This window comes from Panthera onca, chromosome B3, assembly GCF_046562875.1.
Source record: "Panthera onca isolate mPanOnc1 chromosome B3, mPanOnc1 haplotype 2, whole genome shotgun sequence".
Lineage (NCBI taxonomy): Eukaryota > Metazoa > Chordata > Mammalia > Carnivora > Felidae > Panthera > Panthera onca.
Window position 1 is genome coordinate 1396166 of NC_138344.1, and position 20476 is coordinate 1416641.

The 20476-nt window shown below is 47.8% G+C and overlaps 1 protein-coding gene and 1 long non-coding RNA gene across 5 annotated transcripts in view; one reads left to right on the forward strand and one right to left on the reverse strand.

Annotated features, from left to right (window-relative positions):
* Positions 1-4089, reverse strand: part of LOC132668587 (uncharacterized) — a 45833-nt gene extending 41744 nt beyond the window's left edge. The window contains exons 1-2 of one of the 2 annotated variants that reach the window (XR_014137764.1): positions 3715-4089; positions 1019-1081 (exon numbers count right to left, since the gene is read on the reverse strand). This is a non-coding gene — a long non-coding RNA (uncharacterized LOC132668587). The remainder of the gene's footprint in view (positions 1-1018; positions 1082-3714) is intronic. The other variant, XR_014137763.1, reaches the window with a different exon arrangement.
* Positions 4090-4212: 123 nt separating this feature from the next.
* The window catches only part of ZFAND6 (zinc finger AN1-type containing 6), a 74199-nt gene continuing 57935 nt past the window's right edge, over positions 4213-20476 (forward strand). Inside the window, exons 1-2 of one of the 3 annotated variants that reach the window (XM_078449115.2) lie at positions 4213-4390; positions 10681-10772. The gene's annotated coding sequence lies outside the window, so the exon portion shown is untranslated. Of the gene's footprint in view, positions 4391-10680; positions 10773-13278; positions 13889-20476 lie in introns of those variants that run through there. The other 2 variants (XM_078449113.2, XM_078449114.2) reach the window with 2 other exon arrangements.

A 20476-nucleotide genomic window follows, 5' to 3' on the forward strand; every position in this document is an offset into this window, starting at 1 on the left:
TTTGGGTGTGAGAGGGTCCTGAGCCTAAAACGTTTCAGAACCTTTGGTTTAGACTCTGATGAAAAGTCACGAGAAGAGACATCCTGCTAACACAAGTCTCTGAGAAGTTTTCCTGGGGGTACTTCCTCCCCACTGCCCGGAGCCTCCGACTCTCTCGTCTGGCCCTGGCGCGTCCCCCACTGAGGTGACAAGGAGGCAGGCCCTTGGAGACAGCATTGAAAAGGTAGGCTGCTGGTGGATTAACACAAAGTCTTTGCGAGTCCCTTGCTTTAAAAAGTAGGGTCTCTTTCCCTACTCCTTGAATCTGAGTCTTGTGACCCTCTGTGATCAGCAGAATACGGCAGAAGTGGCATTCAAGCTCACACCCTTTGTATCTCCAAAACCTCCACACTATGAAACGCCCGTGAAACCAGAGACCCAACGGGACAGGTGCACAGCTCAGCGGTCTCCAGCAAGAGCCCGGGGCGGGGGACAGCAGGACTGCCCGGTCCAGCCACGGAATCATGAGAAAGAGTCAATTGTTGTCTCAAGCCACTAAGTTGGGGATGGTTCTTACAGAGCCATAGACCTCTGATGGAGTTGGGAACCAAGGAGGTTCCCAACTCAAACGAGGGTTCGTATTTTATCTCCTACAAACACAGCCAGGGCTCTCACTTCACCACGATTGACATTCGGGGCTGACGGTTCTCTGCAGGGCGTCACTGGGTGACAGCCACACCCCCTCCCCCAGGTGTAACCACCGAAAATGTCTCCAGACATTGCCAAATGTCCCCTGGGGAACAAAACCACCCCTGGCTTAGAACCACTGTTGTAGGCATAACCGTTCTGAGAATAAACCCCCCCCCCCCCCCCCGGGGGCTTATTAGACCCAGATGCACAGGTTCATCCCCTAGAGATTCCGATTCACGGTGTCTGGGTCACGGCCCTGCAACCCCAATCTTTTAAATGCTGCGGGTACTCTTACTGGAAGAGTTCGAGACCTGTGCCAGGAGGAATGCGGAACCCGCAGAGGTTTGACCTGCTCAATTTGTGTTTCAGGGAGAGCCTTCTGGAAACAGCTGGAGGGCCATCAGGGTGGGGCCTAGAAGAGAGAATAGGACTGGAGGCTACTGCTTAAGTTCAGGCCAGAAATAATAAGGGGGTGTACAGGGCAGTGGGTAGGGGGGTACATTTCAGAAATATTTCTAAGGCCAAGTCCGTGAAATTTGTGACTAATTTGATGTTGCGGAGAGAAGGACTCAAGAAAAGGATAAGGCAAAATGAAAAGCTTCGACGCTTCAAATGATATCATCAAGCAAGTGAAAAGACAAACCACAAATGAGAGAAAATATTTGCGAATTATGTATCTGATAAGGCACTTGTGTTCGGAATACGTAAAGAACCCTCACAACCCCAAATAAAAGACGAATAACCCGGTTTCAAAATGAACAAAGGATGTGAATAGACACGTCTCCAAAGAGGATCCACACGTGGCCAATAAGCACATGAAAAGACACTCAACACCATCAGCAATCAGACAAATGCAAGTCACGACCACCAGACGCTGGTCCTCACTGGGGTGGGCTATATATAACCCAGGAGACAGACGGGCAGCAGTGTGGCCAAGGGTGTGCAGGCACTGAACCCTCACTCCTTGCCCCTGCAGACGTGACACAGCGCATCCCTTCTGGACGACAGTGTTACCAATTCCTCAAGGGATCAAAACAGAAGCACCACAACGGCCCAGTAATTCCAGTCCTAGGTACGTACCCAAGAGAAGTGGAAACCTGTGTGCCCACAAACACCTGTAGACAAGTGTTCACAGCAGCGGTATCCTACCCGGGTCACCTGCCTCGAGGCCCGTGTGCCCAACCGTTCTCAGTCTGGAATGCTCTTCCCCTAGGTAATTTTCGTAGGTCACCCCCCTTACCGCTTACAATTCTGTTCAGACCCCACCTCCTCAGTGACGCCTATGCTGACGGCCTGTTTAATACAACCTGCCTCTCCATCCTCAAGCCCGCTCTACGTTTTCTTGTCTCTACCTCTTACCATTTTAAAAATTTTTTTCACGTTTTTATTTAGTTTTGATAGAGAGAGAGAGCACACGTGGGGGAAGGGCAGAGAGAGAAGGAGACACAGAATCCGAAAGAGGCTCCAGGCTCTGAGCTGTCAGCACAGAGCCTGACGCGGGGCTCAAACCCACGAACCGCGAGATCATGACCTGAACCGAAGTCAGACGCTTAACTGACTGAGCCACCCAGGTGCCCCACCATCATTTTTTGTTTTTTTAATGTTTCAATTATTTTAGAGAGAGAGAGACAGAACATAAAAGGGGGAGGTGCAGACAGAAAGGGAGACACAGAATCCAAAGCAGGCTCCAGGCTCCGAGCTGTCAGCACAGAGCCCGACGCGGGGCTCGAACCCACGAACCGCGAGATCGTGACCTGAGCCGAAACTGTACGCTCCCAGGTGCCCCTCTTACCACCTTCTAACAACACAAAACGTACGACTGTTTTGCTTGTATCCCCTCCGTTAGAAAGAAAAATCTTTGTTTTGTTCACTGATGTTCCCCAAACTACTAGAAAATTGAGACCCAGGGAGTTATGGGTATGGCTCAACATCACCGAGTCAAAAATGTGTCTGAGTGGGGACGTGAACCGTGGCCAAGACCCTGAATTCTTTGCATACAGTTCTCCAATGGCAGGAGGGCAGTGAAGAAGCCGAAAGAAAACCAGGCTGCAAAATCAGTCCTGGTTCCAGCAGAATCCACCAAAAGGTTGCAACCCACCATTTCCCTTTTCTATAGTTCTTTTCGCTCTATTATGGCTTCCCGTTTCCCACCAAGTAAAGCGAAATACTCAATTTGGCTTCTGGGACTTTCTCCGATATAACCTGGTCTCCATTATCAGAGACGACACTCTTGGCCAAAATCCCCTTCTCATGGGTTAACCTAAGGTTTGTGTTTTTAAAATTGAACGTGAATGCCCACCCGATGAATACCTTTAGGCCCCGGGCAAGCTCCCTGCAGGTTACCGCCGTGCCCATTCTACCGCTGACACCAGCCTCCGCTTGACGTGGGACAGACATTCCTTACTTCGCCCTGAAGCATCGGTCATCTCACAACACATCACCCTGTCCTTCAACTCCCGATTGTATCTTCCCGCCTCTTTAGGAGAGCAGGAAAACGCTGCTTTGGGATCCCAGCATGGCCAAGCCCTATGCACTCTGCAGTGCGCAAAGCCAATGCAGGCCACCTCCTCCTTGAAGCCTTTCTGGCCTGCATCTTCTCAATGGTTAACCACTTCTTATCCCCAAGTCCTGCTGCAGGAGGCCTAACCTTTGCACGGCCAGCACCGCGAAGATCTGACTCCCCAAAGTGAGACCCCACTGGGGCGAAGACAGTGAGGTACTCACTTCAAGCTTTACATCATCGTAAACAGCACCAAAAAGCTCAGCAATCCTGATACCTAGGATTCTGATACTGTAGTTTTGAACATCAACAGTAACGCAAAAAACTCGCGGAGAATAAAACATCAGATCTGAAAATAGAACCCTCCGGCCTCCGCCGGTCGGCCCCACCCTCCCTCAAGGTGGGGCTGAAGGCCCTGGAGCGGTGATCTCGGGCCTCCCGCGGGGCTGCCCGGGAGCCTGGGGTCCCGGACACTGCGGGGGCGGCTTGCACCGCTCCGCTGGGCGGGGTCTCGGGAGGGCGCGTGTGTCCCCGTGTGCACGTACTTGGGCCTTCGTGTGCAAGCGCGTCGAGTCTCGCTCCCCTCAGCGCGCCGGCGCCCCCAGACTTCGGACCCTGCGCTCGCGGGGCTGAGGGCACGCGGTTGCACGCGGGGCCGGCTCCGCGTCCCCTCGGGCCCAACTGGCAGGTGGAGCACACACTTCCCAGCGCCGCGGGCGGGGGCAGAACGGACCTCCCCCAGACAGAGGGGGCCGCCGCCGGCCCCCGGCCCCCTCACTCTCCATCCTCGCCGGCGCGCCGGCAGCCGCCGGAGCCGAGTCCAGGAAGCGCCCGCCGGGCGGTAAGGGCCGGGGAGCGGCTCCGCGCCGGGCGCCGGCCAATCGCCTGGCGCCGCGGGCCCCAGCCCCGCCTCCGGCGCGCCAGGCCCCGCCCCCCGCGCGCTCGCCCCGAGGCCCCTCCCGGCCGGTAATAATTAGGCGGCGGGCGGGGCGCCGCGTCAGCGCCGGGCGCCGGCCAATCGCGGAGCTCGGGCCCGCGGCCGCGTCACAGGCCGAACAACCAAACAGAAAAGTTTAATAAACAGCGGACGGAGGGCCGGCGGCGGCGGCGGCGGGGCCGGAGCGAGCAGGAGTTCGGCGGCCTCACCTGTCCCCACTCTCCGGCGGCGACCGGCGACCGGCGGCGGCGGGCAGCGCGGCAGGCGGGGAAGGCCGCCGCCAGGTGAGCGGCGCGGCGGAGCCCGGGGGGCCGGGGGGCCGGGGCCGCTCCCTTCCCCCACCGGCTGAGGCGCGGCTGAGGCGCGGCCGCGGCGCTCCCGGGCGGGCGGAAGCGAGGGCGGGGGGCGGGCCGGGGGCTGCGCTCGCGGACCCCCGGCCCGGTAGCGAGCAGTTGGCGAGCGGGGGTCCTGGGGTCCCGGGGACGCGGGCCTCCACCTGCTGCGGCCCCGGGGCGGGGGGTCCCGCCTGTCACGGCGCGGGCGGGGGGTGGGGGGGCCGGGCAGGGGCGCCGTGTGACACCCCGGGGGCGCCGGGTCGGTGGGGTGGGGAGGGGTGGGGCGGGGGGAGGCGGTTAGTGACCGTAGGGCCGCCGTCCGCAGCTTCCGGGGGGAAGCGCTCCGTTCCTGCAAAATGGGCACATCTGACTTTACCCAGCCGGCTGCCTCCACTTTTTTCCGTCGGCCTTGTACGGTGGAAGGAAGGCAGCGGGCGGGGAGCGGGGTGCCGGCGGCCAGCGTGGGACTGGAGGGGCTATTGTCTGGGCTTCGGTGACCATTTCCTGGGCGTGCGGGTCTGTCCCAGCTGCTCGCAGCCTCCCCGTCCCGCGTGGACGCCTCTCCGCACAGCAGTTAACGCTCAGGAAAGCCGTCTTCCGAAAAGCAAAGGGGGGAAAAAAAAGTATCGAAAGACATAGTTGCTGTCGCAGAAGAACGCACAGCCCCGCCGCGTATAAAGAGAAAAACAGAGTGAAAATCCTGGACTTGTCGCTCCCAAACCAGAAACCGGAATAAAACTTGGATCTGCCCCTGGGTTTCTTATCTGCTCTGTTCCCCCTCCCCCTTACGTAGGTCATCAATCCAGTCCAGTCAACTGGGTGTTTATCATTCCCCTGTTTTTTCCACCACGCACAGGTGTGTGTTCAAGCAGTGGGTTGTCCAGATTGCTTCTTTTTTTTTTTTTTTTTAAATTGTTTTAATGTTTATTTTTGAGAGGGAGACAGAGCGTGAGCGGGGGAGGGGCGGAGAGAGGGAGACACAGACTCCGAAGCAGGGTCCAGACTCCGAGCTGTCAGCACAGAGCCCAACGCGGGGCTCGAACCCATGAACCAGGAGATCATGACCTGAGCCAAAGTCAGACGCTTAACTGACTGAGCCCCCAGGCGCCCCTCCAATAGATATTCCTTTTTTTTTTTTTTTTAATTTTTTTTAAATCTTTATTTATTTTTGGAAGAGAGACAGAGCACGAGTGGGGGAGGGGCAGAGAGAGAGGGAGACACAGAATCGGAGGCAGGCTCCAGGCTCCGAGCTGTCAGCACAGAGCCCAACGCTGGGCTGGAGCTCACAAACGGCGGGATCATGACCTGAGCCAAAGCTACACGCTTAATCGACTGAGCCCCACGGGCGCCCCCAGATTGCAAAAGAGCGGGTGGCCATCTATCACTTCTTCGCTGTACGATACTGTGTTCATCTCGAGTAGGGTTAGGCACTTGGAAATATTTTGCACCGTGCTTTGCTATCAGCAGCCGTGTTCTTGGGAGCATTTCTTGTTTTCTGGCTCCTGGCGCACGAGCGCCAGACATTCTCTGGAGTGAACGATGCAGGTAGCTTGCGTTAGGGAGTCTTAGGTGGTCAGGAGGAAAATAGGTGTATTTTAATGGGAGATTCGCAGCCGTAGCGATTGGCCAATAGGTTTTGAACAGGTGCAGGAGGAACGGAGATTCCCATCAAGGTGCGTGTAAGGACGCTTTTCCTTTGAAACCACACTGCGAAGTCGGGCACCTTTGCTCACTGCTTTCTCAACGCAGAAGTAAATACAGTAGAAAAAAAACACTTGATGGCGTGTGAAATGAAGCACTCTGTGCCACCCCGCTTTGTGTAATCTCTGGCAAATTCCTTAAACCTTCTCTTTTTCCGTAGCATACTCCTGGAAGAGAAACCTGTCCTCAGTTTACCCTCCTAGCTTTGCAGACTTCGGGTAAGGGAAGCACCTGTCAGATGGCAGAGCCTCGCTTTACGGGAGAGGATTGGGACCCGGGTGTTCTCCTGTGGGCTCACACCGTGTGTGTCCTGTGGAACGTTTTTGGAGAAGGATGTGTGCTCGCTGTTAGGATAAGTTCACCACACATTTGAGTACCTTTGAGTCCCTTATCCCCGGCCCTGCGGGCACCCCAAGGTGTGCCCTCCAGAGCTGTGTGCCGCGCATCACGCCCCCGGCAGTGCGCTCAGGGGTAGGGGGCTATTCGGTTCCGGAAAATGGCGAGTGCGAGTAATAGGCGTTTATAGTAGCTTCGAGTAACTTGACTTCAAGGACCCAGTAGAGGGGGTGTGTGGTAGTTTGCCAACACGTGTAGTTTGCAGAGAGCAGGGTGCGCTTTCTTGGTAGGGCTGTTACACCCTACCAAAAACGCATGTATCCTTAAAAGCTTTAAAAAGCCCTCCTTTTTGTGTTAAGGGCAATGTGTGTTTTCCCCCCAAACTTTCAGAAGAAATAGAAAGTTACAAAGAATAGATAACTGTTGTTAACGTTTTGGCCAGTGTACCCCCAGCCTTTTCGGTCGTGGACATTCTGGACGGTTGAGAGTGGAATCGTAAGCCACACTAGACTGCCTCTCCCTTCACAACTCCCCCCAAAGACCATCTGTCTCCGCACCTCTGTTGTACACAGGATGCCACCAGTAGTCATCCGCGTGGTCCCCTTGCCCCAGTGCCCGCTCTCCTGTAGTCTGGGCGCTGCTCCTGTGGACGGCAGTAATTTAAATGTGTACATCAGAGGCTCGGCACCCTCTGATGACTCTCCATACACAAAATAAAATTGAAACTTTTTACTGTGGCACCTAGACCCTAGAGCAGTAATTTAAAATTTCCTGATAGCTGTGTTAAAAAAAGAAACAGGTGAGATATAATTTGCTAAACACAAAATATTAGGATTTCTGTAAGTAATTAGCATAAGAAGTTATCGAGATGTTTTACTTACCTTTTTTTAGACTGGCCTCAAAATCCGATGTGTGTTTTCCACGTGACATGCAGCTGGGACTCGTGTCAGGCTCTGTCGGGACAGCGTTGCCCCGGGAGGCCGGCCCTGCCTTGTCCCCGAGCCCCGCACCGCTGTTGTCCTGGTCTGTTTGGGCTTCCTGAGCATGCCGAGCTGCTGGCGTCGAAGTTGTTGGGTTTTCCTGCCTGGCACACTCCACCGTATTTCTGCTTGGATGGCACTCCTTCAGGGATGCGCTCACAGGCCACAGTCCCTGCCCACTGGGTCACTCTGCCGCGCTTCTCCTAGAACCTGTCCTCTGACGTGGTTTGTTTGGTTCTTGTCTTCGACCTGAGGGCAGAAGTTAGAGCCACCGGTAGTGACAGGGTTCTGCCAGGGCACATGCCATTTCCATCCTCCTGTGGTTCCTCACCTGCTGGGTGTGACTTGTTGCTTTATCTTTTTGTCGCCATCACCCTGTGGTGAAGACGCTCTTAAGAGCTACATCTTTCTTTAGGATTCGATCGTCTTACAGAGTCAAAGCAAGTGAACATTTTTTGTCTTTTTAGAAATATTGCCAAATCTTACTTTAAAAATTTAACTAGCATTATAATACACAGTTGGCCAAAGCAGTATAAAGTTTACCAAAAAATGTGAGACAATACACATCTTCTCCTCCATATCCTTACCAACACTTGATTTTCTTTCGTGCCTTCCCTTTTCATAAGATTCATGATGTACTTCTTAGATTAATTATGATGATGAATGGAGTGGTGGGTATTGTTTCTTCTAATTTGTCTTTTACTCATTTGGGGTGGTGTTTTATCATTGCGATGCCTCTTTATTCTTTTATAGATTTAGGATAGCAGCATTTTGTCACATGCTGAACATCTTTTCCCTGGTTCTTCATATCCCTTCTATTTGCTTACGGTGTTTTGTTTTTTTTTTAAACTTGAGTTTTTACCTTTTAAGAAATTTTACGGCTTCTCCTTTACATTTGTACTTAATGGATTCTCTTGTCCAGATAACTGTTTTCTTCTAGTTCTTTTGTGGTTTCATTTTCACATCTTCCTCTCTCTATTCACCCGGGGCTTGTTTTGACATAATATGTGAAGTGAAATAACCTCCCTTATTTTTCCTCAATAATTCGTTGTTTTAGCCCCATTAACAAAAGTCTTTTTCTTGTTGCCTTGAAATAAAGCTTTTATCGTATACTGAAAGCATATATATACTTGGTTCTTTTTAGCTTCTGTTCAATATGAAGGACTTGAGACTGGCACGCATTGTTTAGTAATTGGGCAGAATAATGTATTTTTATTTTGTTGCTGTAAGTCTCCCTCCCTTTTCCTCCCCCAGTTTTTGGCTGTTGCTTTGTCCTTGGGATTTTTAGTTGATTCCTCAGGGTCTTCACTTTTTTTGGGGGGGGGGGGGGGAGTTGAATTTTTACGTTAAAAACGTAAAATCTATTTCTACGCTTAATGGTTTGTGTTGTGTAATAATAAAAAAATTTAATGCTGTTAAATTCTCCTTTGAGAAGGGCTTTAGCTGGGATCCTTACATCCTGACCCGTGACAGATAGAAATATTTACTTAGCAGTCTTCCTGGCAGGTGCTCCGTGCCGGGGGTGGGGTGGGGTGAGGTGGGGGGTGCGTGGTACTGAGGCTGCCGCCGTGAGCTGTCCGGGGCCTCTGCTTTCAGAGTTCACGGTCTTTGGGAAAGCGAGGCTGTCGACAAACCAATGAATAAAGAATTTTTGGACTTTGGCAAGTACTAGGAAGGAAAGAAATGGGGTGTGCTGATAGAGATTGGAAGGTGCTAATTGGATGTCCTGAGAACGTGTTTGTGAGGATGTCACATTTAAGCCTGATGTGGTACCAAGGTTTGTTTGGGGAGTTTTGTTTAGCTTCCCCAATCTTCCAGAACATTAAAATAATAATACGATAATAATAACGGCGGCACACTGAATGTCTCTGGCAAAATTGTCTGGTAAGAGTTGCCTCGTAAATAAATAGTTTTGAGCCCAAAGCTTGTGCCGTGGAGAATTTGGAACTGTGACGCAGAGTTCTAAGATCCAGAAAGAGCTGGGGGAGGCTTCCAAGCACAGAGAACCGCTGGCACAAGGAGGGCCGCAGAGCTTGACCTGATTAGGGTTTGACGGAAGGTTGGCATGACTGCAGTTTGCTGAGCGGGCAGTGGGGCTGCTGGAGGCTACTTTGGGGGACTCACATTGTGTCCTAGACAGGGCTGCTTCCGCTCCCCGCCTTCCTGTCCTGTCTGCTTTCTGGGACCCAAGTCAGCCTCCTACAAGTTAGATTATCTCACCCCTTGCTTCTCTCCTTCATGATTTCTACCGTGTTTTCAGTTTTCCTCCACTCAAGACCTTTGCATAGGCTGTGCCTTTTTGCTTAATTGCGAGTTCCTTGAAGCTCCTTCCTTAAAGGTGCCAAAAGAGGTGTAGTCCTTCCATTGGCTGTATTTACTCATTTCATATCGGACATTTCCTCTGCAAACATTTGTAATAATTGCAATTCATTAAGTGTGTGTGATTTGTCTTATTTCGTGTCTGTTTCTTCCGCTGGAGCTGTTGTTTCCAATCTGGTACATAGCCACTTGTGGCTATTTAAATTAAGTACAATTAAGTGATAGTAAACATTCAGTTCCTCAGCCTACTAGTAACATACCAGTTGCCTAGCAGGCACACGTGGCTAGTGTGGACAGCAGAGACAGAAATTTAAGTAGCTACTGGTTGTTGAAATATGGCAAGTCCGAGTTGGTCTATAAGTATGAAATGTGAACTTGATTTGCAGCACAAAAAAAGAAAAAGGCAACCTCAGTTTTAAAAATGATTACTTATTGAAGCAATGCCATTTTATATGGTTTGTGTTAAGTAAAATATATGACGACAGTTAATTGAACTATTTTAATGTCTTAACGTGACTCCCGGAAAGCCGAAAATTGCTGTGGTTCCTGTCACATCCCTGTTGGACAACAGAGCTGACTTGGACCCTGAGTCTCTCCAGGGGCGGGACAGTTTGTGGTGGCGTCTACAGCAGCTCGTGGTGCCCCGGGTGTAGTAGGGGTTCAGAATGTTTGATGAGTTAATAACCTTCGTATTGACTTTGAACATTACTTTATAGTCATCCGAGGATGTTACCTGTTCACCTTGTGCATTTCAAAATTGTTAGCTGTCTGTGAGTATAATTTAAAAAATTTTTTCCATGCCTGTTGTAAAAAAACAGCTTTTTTTTGACAACTATATAAAAATTAATCTTATTAAATAATTAGTGTGGATCATTTATCTTTTTATCTTTTATTTTTTTCTAGCTTAGGCTGCTAAGGAGAGAGGGAACCTACAAGTCGGCCAGTCTGTTTTCCATCATTTTTCTGTGTCTAGCAGTTTCCTTCGATCGTCTGTGGTATGTTATTTGGCACACGAAACGTTACAGTTATTCAGTCTTAAGAGTTGAGTACTGTGATTGCTTTTTCCTTTATTTATACTTTGGTCCTGATACTGTGATCCCTGTTCTTTTTTGTTTACATTTATTGGTGACCTTGTTTATCCCATTAGATTTAAAACAAAGCAATTTATTGTCTTCTAGAAAGACACCTCAGCTTGTTTTGTGCTTTTCTATCCTTAATGTTCCCTTTGTGATTAGTAGTTTGCTGAAGGGGCCTTTACCACTCCCTTGCTGCCAGGGCTCACCTTTTGTCGTTTTCCTCTAACGGACGGAAGACACACATCAGGAGTTGGAAACTCAAATACGGGCCTCACCTTTGTAAGCAGTGTATATTTGTCAGGGAAATATTTCTTTAAGTATACGTGTATATATTTTTCCCCCATTAGATAGTGGTTTTCAGACTATATCTTTAGTGACCCGGTCATGCTCTGAGAATGTCAAGCTGGCCCTTTTATCAACTACTGCATAAACCCACCTGTTGGTGTCCAGGGATCATGCCAAGGATTAATTTCTGTTGTAAGAGGAATAGTTTGAGCTATTCGCAGCCCTTTAAGATACTAAGAAAGCTTTCACCCTATCCTGCTCTGTACCAGACCAAAAATTAATCTGGGCACTTCCTCTTTAGGGAGGGTGTTTTTAAACTGAGATGGGACCAGGTTGTTCTGGCTTGTTATCTTCTACACTCTGGTCGGTTAATAGGTTTGGGGAAGCTTCTGAGCTCCTCCCCCACCAAGAATATACTGTGTATCCTTTGAGCACTCAGTGTTCAAAAAGTGGTATTGTCACAGGCAATCAGGGAGCCTTGGAGCTTTCGCAGGCCTCTTGTTCCTATGAAGCGATACTGTTTTCAAATAATCTCGGTCGTGGTATTGCTTTCCTTTTACTTAGTTTTGCTGTTTTCTTCTACTGATTGAGAAATGGAACAAAATCCTCGTATTTTTAAACTGTGAGCCACCTAAAATGGTATTTGTCACCATGAAGTTCTTCCAAGTAGGTCCTAGAGATCTTCGAACAATCCGGCATAACTAAGTCCATATCTCTTTACTGGTTACAGATCGAGAGGGGTCCCGGTATTATTTTAGTGTATGTGATAGGTGTGTATTTTATACAAATAATTAACTGAAGTGAAAAATTGATGTCAGAGCAAAGGTTTTTTGGTTCCTGTAACTGTGTACTAATTTTATGCTTGCCACATTTTAAGATTTAAATGTTTGCCATCTTTTTCTGTAACCCTATCAAATTGTGGCCATCTAAAACGTTTTCCTTTCCAGGTTTTATGCTGTAACTCAATCTATGTGCCCTTCCTGTACCTGCCCCTGTACCTCTTCTGCTTCCAGTGTTCTTTTGCAAGAGTGTGCACGCAGTGGGAAGAAAACCTGAACTTGACTCGTGAAGTACTGAGCATTCACAGCAGTGAATCCTTGCAAAGGATCTTGGGACGAGGCCTCTGTGAATTGGCTCTTTCAATTTGTCCACTTAAAAGGCATAATAGATGATGCAGCTGTTTGGGCTTCTGCAGGGTATTATTCCATATTCATGTCTAGTTGCAATTATGTGCATTTTCGGTTTCATACAGACTTCTCTTTGTATTCAAAACAAGTTTGTTGGCTTTGTGTTGTAGTATATGGGTTTTCTGTGAGGAATGACGCTTGCAAGATTCTGAGCTTTGTGAACCGTACGTTCAACTTAAAAAATTGTTGTGGAAACTTACTGAAAGTATTTTTAAGAAGAACCACTTTAATTTGCCTTACTCTTTTGGTTTTTCTCATAAATCAGTTAAAATTTTTGGTAGAGGTGAAAATTACACTTTACTGAACAAGTTGAATGATGCTATTCGGTCAGGTAAGGATTAGTGACAGTAATAGTTGATGGGCCGAGGAACTAAAACATAAGCAGTTCTAACTTATGTAAAGATAGTAAAATATAGGAAACTTAGTAACATATAGCGTCATGGTCAGTCTTTTTGTTTGTTGAAAAATCCAAGTGCTTATGTAGAGACTGTAGAGTCTCTGGAGGTAACATTAATGTGACTTCGCATTTTCCGGGGCGAATATACCCTACCTGTGGCTGCACCTCGGTGCGCCCTTGCCCCCTTAAGTGAACGAATGCTCCAGTGGGCTGCAAAGTTTGGTCTACCTTTTTTAAAAAGGCAACCGTAATTTTAAGCATAAGGCAACTTCAGTCTTCCTGAACTTTGTCTGTGGACATGTCTTTGGAGCAGGTTGCCTTTCCCTTTCGTGGGTGTCGGCTTGCAGTGGCTCCCTGTTGGCCGTGGCAGAGTGCTCAGGTCAGACCGCTAACCCTGCTAATACGGAAATAGTGTTTCTGCCTCCGTGTTTCCCTTCCCTTTTAAGTAGAGATGTCAGGGTTTGATGTCACCAAAATTTTCACTTTGTTGTGATGCTGAGAACACAGTATCAGTGAATTTGGTAACTTAGAAATATATATGGAAAAATATATTTTCCATACCCGAAATCATCGCATTTTTAAGTCCTAGAGGAAATACTGTTTTCTTCCTTTTAGCAAAATTGTGCCGTGGATTTTCTGTTGCCACTTTAAAAAATTCAGGCAAAATGTGAACTCTATTGAAAAAGGAGTCTGTCTTATAAAGTGTAACTTTACCTTCATGGCTCTGTAGAAATACAACATGATTTAGGCCAACAGCATTGCATTTTAAACAGTCGGTCACTGAACTGCAAATTAAAGCCGCTTCTGCCAGGTTTTCGTTGCCGTTACGTAGAGTATTTATTTTTTTGCCCAGACAAAAGAGTAAGCAAACAGGATGTGATGGGAAAACCGAAACACGACCTCCTGTTTCTTTAAGAAACCAGCTTATCAGGGGGTTTTAGTGTGTGCGGCCGAACCTGCTAGCAAGGAAAAGTTCTTGAAGATGATGGGTGTGCGCCGCCTCCAATCACAGCGACGGGCCTGGCCCGCGGGGCGGGGCGTCCCGTCCTCGGCCAGTAGCCGCGCAGGAGGAGGAGCTTGCGGCCCAGGCTTGGTTGCGGCGGAGCACAGCTTCAAGTGAAGTTAATCTGAGGGGAAGCAAACAGAAAATTGTGCAGGTTTTGTGGGTAGGATTTCTGTTCCGATCTTTTAATAACCCTTTGTTTTACGCTCTTGCTCCTGTGTGCTGCTGTGTATGCTAGGTTCTGTCACTGTGGCTGTTTTCTGACGCAAACTGAACATTAAAATCAAGCAGGGGAGCAGAACAAAAGGGCTGTTTGCACAGGAAATAGGTGTTGAGAGAATCAAACTTGACTTTGTTTTATCGTGGTCTGTAGTTCAGAAACTGAGTGTCGCTGAGATCGTGGGGATCGAAGTCCTCCCCGGCGACAGGCTTTCTCTGGGGCTGGACGTGGGAGCAGTCGCTTGTCGGTTTTATAAATGACATCTCGAGGTGTTTGGTGGGTCGTTTTCCGTAAACTTGGGGCGCCGAGTGCCGGGAGAGGCACCTGCGGTGGGCGCACGTTTCTGATGTCCAAGGGACTGAAGTGCCAGCCCTTTGAGTTCCGTCCTTGCCCCCAGGGCGCCCCCTCCCCCACCAACTTCTGGGTAGTGTAAGTTTGCAGATTTAGTAGGCTCGTAATTTTGTTTTTGGAAAGCTCATCGAGTGCATTCTGTGTAGAACCAGGTAAAACTGCCTTCTCCTTCATTCAAACTTCCTTTCTTTGAAGGGTAGAGGTAAGAAACGCCCTTTTGAAACAGGAAATGGATGCGTTTATAGTTTCGAAGGCTGTAGGTGGGCGGTCAAAACTTTGTAAAAAGTATCTGCGAGTCTGTTGACACCGTTTTACTGATAAGTAATTACAGTGGTTTGGGTACCGGACTGGTTTCTTTACCTCGCTGCCCTTTGGTCTAGAAATCGGGGTGTAAAAGTTGGTTTGAATGATCGCCGGCCGAGTGCCGGGCGGAGCCGGCTCAGCGTTTCGGCCACAGTGTAACTGCGTTTGCAGCACATTGCTGCACCTTCAGCTCCTGCAAAGCGTTTTTAATTAGTGCTTGCCTGTTCTAGCATTGCTTAAACCGTCCCAGAACAGCGATGATAAAATCAGACAAAGTCGCCCGCAACACCCGTAAGAGCGTTGTGTGGTGCTGTTATTTTTTTCCCTCTTCTGTACTTCACCAGGTTCTTGTGTTTTCCCCACGATGGCCGATTAGTGCGGCTTTATATTCTCTTTCACGAGACTCTATCATCCGTTAAAACTATTTTAATTTTACCGTTCTTTGAGGTTAGTGGGACCTTCATTCACCCAGTCTTTTGCCTGTACTACATTCAGGCCGTTCCTAACTTTTCAGCATTTTGAACAGTGTTGCATTAAACACACTTCTGTGTGTACGTGTCAAAAGATTTCCTCTTTCCCCGTTCCGCCCCAAGATTATTTTTCTTTCGGAAAAATCCCCAGCGGGTTTACGTAGATGGAAGGATGTGAACACTTCAGTGGCCAAATTGCTTTCTGCACAGGTGATGCCAGTTTATGCCGCCACCGGCAGGATGTGCCTCACGATTTCTCTGATGGGACATGCCCCTTAAACGCTCTGTTAGGGTGCACCTCTGAAGCCCTCTGGTTTGGTGAGTAGCTTTTGCCTAAACTGATAACCTACTTTAAGTCCCGTTTTCCAAGTTGTAGATGAACCTAAATCCATTTTCTGGACGTGGAAATGAGCTGAAGAAAACTGGGCACGTTTTTTCCCGCGTAAGTGAACAATTACATCGTCGTGGGGTATCGTACTTACGGTACGTGTCGCTGCCAGTAAGTACCAGGCTGCCGTTGAGACAGGTTTTGCAGTGGGCGCCCTGTCCCATGGGCGCACGCAGAAGAGGTGCTCTCCCCCCAGGAGCTGTACGCAGACATTGTAGAGGGGCTGCTGGGGGGCCGCCCACACCCCTGCCTCCAGACGGGTGCGGACAGCCTTCGTCACTGCCTGTGCACCTCCGGGTTGTCGGTAGGCGAGAGAAACGGAGTTGGCGTGTGTCAATCTGCAGCCTGAGATGGCCTGATGCGAGCGCCTTTCCGGTATCTCGTGGCTTTTCAGGTAGACGCCAGGACTGTGCGCACGCGGCCGTCCTCGACCCCGGTCCCGTCCGTCTCCGGGAGCCCTCTGTGTTGGGCACTAACTGCTGATCTTGTGCCCTGGGCAGCTCGTGTGCAGCGGGGAGGCCGTAACTGTTGGGGTTATGAACTTGCTAACCGACGTTCTGGGTTAAAGTGAAAAAGTTGTTTGACGGCAAAACTCAAGACAATTAAAAACACTAATTGACAAATGGGAGGCAGGCTCTCACTCCCTGATGCGACAGTAGTTGACCATGTAGAATCTTCGTCTAGTTCAGCTGCAATTTAAATAATTTAACTCATTTTCTGTGAGTTTCTGTTTCAGTTGCCAATAACATCGCCTCTCCAACTTCCAGAGCTAGTGTGATGTCGCTGTGTTGGTCATTGTGTTTGTTTCGGGGGAAAACTTTTTTTAATGTGCCATTTCGTTTGTTACAGGTAAAGAGTTTTCAGTTTTCCAGACACTTGGGTTTCCCTAACAGTTGAGTAAAAGAAAAAAACTTCAGTCATCGGTTTTAATTAGTGAAAGAATTACCATCAGATGCATTTTTCTACGCATTTAAATTTTGTGGACGTGTCAGGGTTTACACAGATAAATACCTCATGAGTAGAACCATTGTTTGGGCTTCCCTTGAATATTTAAAATGTGTGTTAGTGCTTAAATACTTAGATCATGGATATTTTCTTGGTCTGAAAGCAATATACTACAAGTCTGCCCCTCCCTGGTTGTGTGAGGCCGAGGCCGGTACGGTAGATGGTACATGCATGGCAAAGAGGCAGATGCTCGTCGGTATATTGGTTTCATTCACAGGTAGAAGCCAGTTTTCTCGAGGGAGAAGACGACTTTAAGGGATCTAATGTTGAGGCAAGATAAGAATAGTGATAGCTCGGGGCGCCTGGGTGGCGCAGTCGGTTAAGCGTCCGACTTCAGCCAGGTCACGATCTCGCGGCCTGTGAGTTCGAGCCCCGCGTCAGGCTCTGGGCTGATGGCTCGGAGCCTGGAGCCTGTTTCCGATTCTGTGTCTCCCTCTCTCTCTGCCCCTCCCCCGTTCATGCTCTGTCTCTCTCTGTCCCAAAAATAAATAAAAAAAAAAACGTTGAAAAAAAAAAAAAAAAAAAATTTAAAAAAAAAAAGAATAGTGATAGCTCCGTTTTATTCCTTAACAGTTGGGGAAGAAAGTGATCTAGAGGGGTTAATCACTACATTCAAAGTTTCTTTTGTTAGTCTCCGTTCTGGGGGAATGCAGCATTTTTTTCCCCTCTGCTGACGTAAGGAAACAATGTTCATAGGCAGTAAGTTGGTAAAACTTGCAAGAACCTAGAACCAGAGGCTTAGTATCTATCGACAAGGCCTCCCTGTTCTGTGTGATAGGGGGACTTGGCAGTTTTGCAGCGTTTTCCTGTATGGCTTTTTTATAAAAAATGGGTCAATGTTTTAGGAAGTAATTGTTTCTTGCTAACTTTGCAGGGAGTGCTTATTAACTGATGTATCTGTGAACCTGTTGGACTAAATCTGAATTTTTGTGTTTGGATGTCATTAGAAAAAATGAACTTGAAACTTTTCGGTAAAAAGGAGCAGATCTATCTTTCTTTAGACCTTTTATATTTTGTCCCTGATATAAGCACCTTCCTCCCCCACCAGTGGATTTTTGTGGAGTATGTATTTAATTACTCATTGAAATTTAGCACCATTAACAACTTTTTCCTTCTTGAAACTCTTCCATGAGTTTAGTGATATTGCCTCAGCTTCTGTTTGCGATCTCTGCCTTTTGCAAATGTTTCTTCTTATAGCCATTAAATACTAAAATTTAATAGGATTCTGACCTTAACATTCTTCCCAGGCTATACTTCTTGGGTGACCTCCAGGACCATGGCTTCAGTTAACCGCCTGTACTGTATGTAGTAACGCTCCCAAGATCTGTATCTTAACTCCAGATTTTTTGGTTGCACTTGAAACCCGTATTCATCTGGCTCACAAACGTGTCTTCCAAAACTAGATGAAACTCGGCAAGCCTACATTTTAGCTGCTTTCTGCTTTTTGTAGCTCTCCCAGCAGTATCTTACAACCCTCCCTTCCCCTCTGTCCCAGAGGGTGGATGGTATGCAAAAGCTGGGTTTTGTTTTGATTCTTCCTTCTCCTTCACCCCCAGTGAGCCCTGACTTCCTATCAGTTTTATACATTTATTTATTCTTAAAGATTTTTTTTTAAGTAATCTCTACGCCCGTCACGGGGCTTGAACTCAGGGCTCAGAGATCTAGAGAGGCTGGCTCCGCAGGGGAGCCAGCCGGGTGCCCCTCCTATCAGTTTGAAATCCATTGTATTTCAGTCCACCCACGGTTTCTCTTCACTGTCTTTGCTCAGGCCACGCGGAGGCTTCTCATTTACCTCGCTAAAGCCGGCTCTTCCCTAATCTTCATCCAGTTCCGGCTCTGCTGTACATTCTTCCCCGTTTTCTCCTCTCAGAGTTCTTTAGTGGTCCTCCTAGCTCTTTGAACTTCGTGAACTGCCTCCGGCGAATAATAATACCGGTTGATTCTGCGCTCAGCATTCTCTGAGGTAGTCCCCAAACAACTCGGAGACGTGGCGTTACCTTCATTCAACACGTGAGACAGTTTGCAGAGGCTAACTTACTTGTCCGAGGTTGACTCTGCTGGTGGGCGGCTGGCACACTTTGAACCCCGGTTTGCCAGACCACAGTCCTTTCTCTCAACCGCCAAGCCTTCCCAGGCCGGCCCCTGCTTCTCCATCCCCTTCTTTCCCAGCCGCTTCATTTTGTGCTCTAACCAACGACTTGGAGTTCCCCCTTCCAGGGCATCTCAAAACCAGTTGCCTGAGTCTAAAAGTGCTTTAAGGGTTTTCAAAAAAACATTTTTGACAATTTTTTTGAACGCTCCGAAAAAGATATGACACTTTAGCATCCCCAGGATAGAAGAAGATAAAAGAACGAGGCATACGAAAGATACAGGTAGTTTTCCAAAAGCAGCTGGTTTTGAATTTCAAAGCCATTGAAATCCTCACATGTAATAAAAGCTTGGGACCAAGCTGTGTCAGAGGAAGATGAGGCCAAGTGCAACAGCAGCACCTTATCCGAGCTGTTGGGAACGCTAACGACCTCCTTAAATCGCTGTCAATGTAGACCTTGTTCATTTCCGCAACCCGGTGAAGGAAGCATCCACTTGTGAACACAGGTCCAGTAAGCCACCGACTAGTAGGTGTCACATCTGATGTTACGGCCTCAAAAAAGTTAAATACTGCAGCTGATTTGGCCTAGAAAGAGAATTGAGGTAAACTGAGACCTAGTTGATTTCGAATCATTTTCATTTCAAATATTTTCCTTCATATTCTATTTATCTCTACCACCCCCTCCAACATGTTTTAAGGCAAGAGGACTTTTATTCAATTGAAAAAAAAAGTGCCTTTTCATCTGTAGCTTTGAAAGCAACCTGGTGTTGAAAGAAAAAGGTCAAATGGGTAGGACTTTAGAAATGTAGGTAAATACTCCGTTTCTGAACGGATTGAATCTCTAACTGTAGTTGGGGCTTGATGTAATTATAAACTTTTAATTAAAATTCATAGTTGTCCATTATAAAAGCAGAAGTTTTGGTGGGTTGTTTTGTGTTGTGTTGTTTTTACCATTAAAGTATTTTAGAGGCAGGAAATTCCATACTACTCTCAGAAGTTTTAATTTGCCATATTTTAGTATCCAAAATAATCTTTTGCTGTTTTCTCAAATAATAAACATGCAAGTTAATAGTTTACTTAATAGATTTTAAGTGTTACCTATTATAACGATTAAATAATGCATAATTTGAAAACGTAGAACTTAGTTTTGATGAATAGAATACACAGCAATTTTTCTTAATTTTTTAGGTAATCGCTTAAAATGTATAATATGTATCTCTTTTGTGAATTTTTTTAACCTTTTGTTTTTGAGAGAGAGAGAGAGAGAGAGAGAGAGAGAAACACAGTGTGAATGGGGGAGGGGCAGAGAGAGAGGGAGACAGAATCCAAAGCAGGCACCAGGCTCCAACCTGTCAGCACAGAGCCTGATGCGGGGCTCGAAGTCACGAACTGCGGGGTCGTGACCTGAGCCGAAGTTAGATGCTTAACCGACTGAGCCACACAGGCGCCCTTGATGTATCTCTTTTCTCAATGAATATCAAATCTCAGTCGCTATGCAACTTTATGAAATGGAATCATTTTGAGTGGGAAAAATTATTCTTGACAGATTATTTAATTGCCTAAAATAATAGCTTCACTAAGCAAATTCTTGCCAAGCTGTGTATACTGAGGCTAGTCTCTGAGAGGGACAGAGAGAGGGAGAGAGAGAGAATCCCAAGCAGGCTGTCAGTGCAGAGTCGGATGTGGGGCTCGAACTCAGGAACAGTGAGATCACAGCCCGAACCTAAACCAAGAGTCCGGTGCTTAACCGACTGAGCCCCCTCCCCCACCTTTTTCTTTCTTTATTTGTTGTTCGTTTATTTACTTATTTTATTTTGAATGTAGAGCGAAAGCTTTCTTCTCTAATCTGAAAAGGAACAACGCTGAACTGGTAAAGCAGAGAGGAACAGAGACTCTTGGACGACTTCCACCAAAGGTTTCCTGGT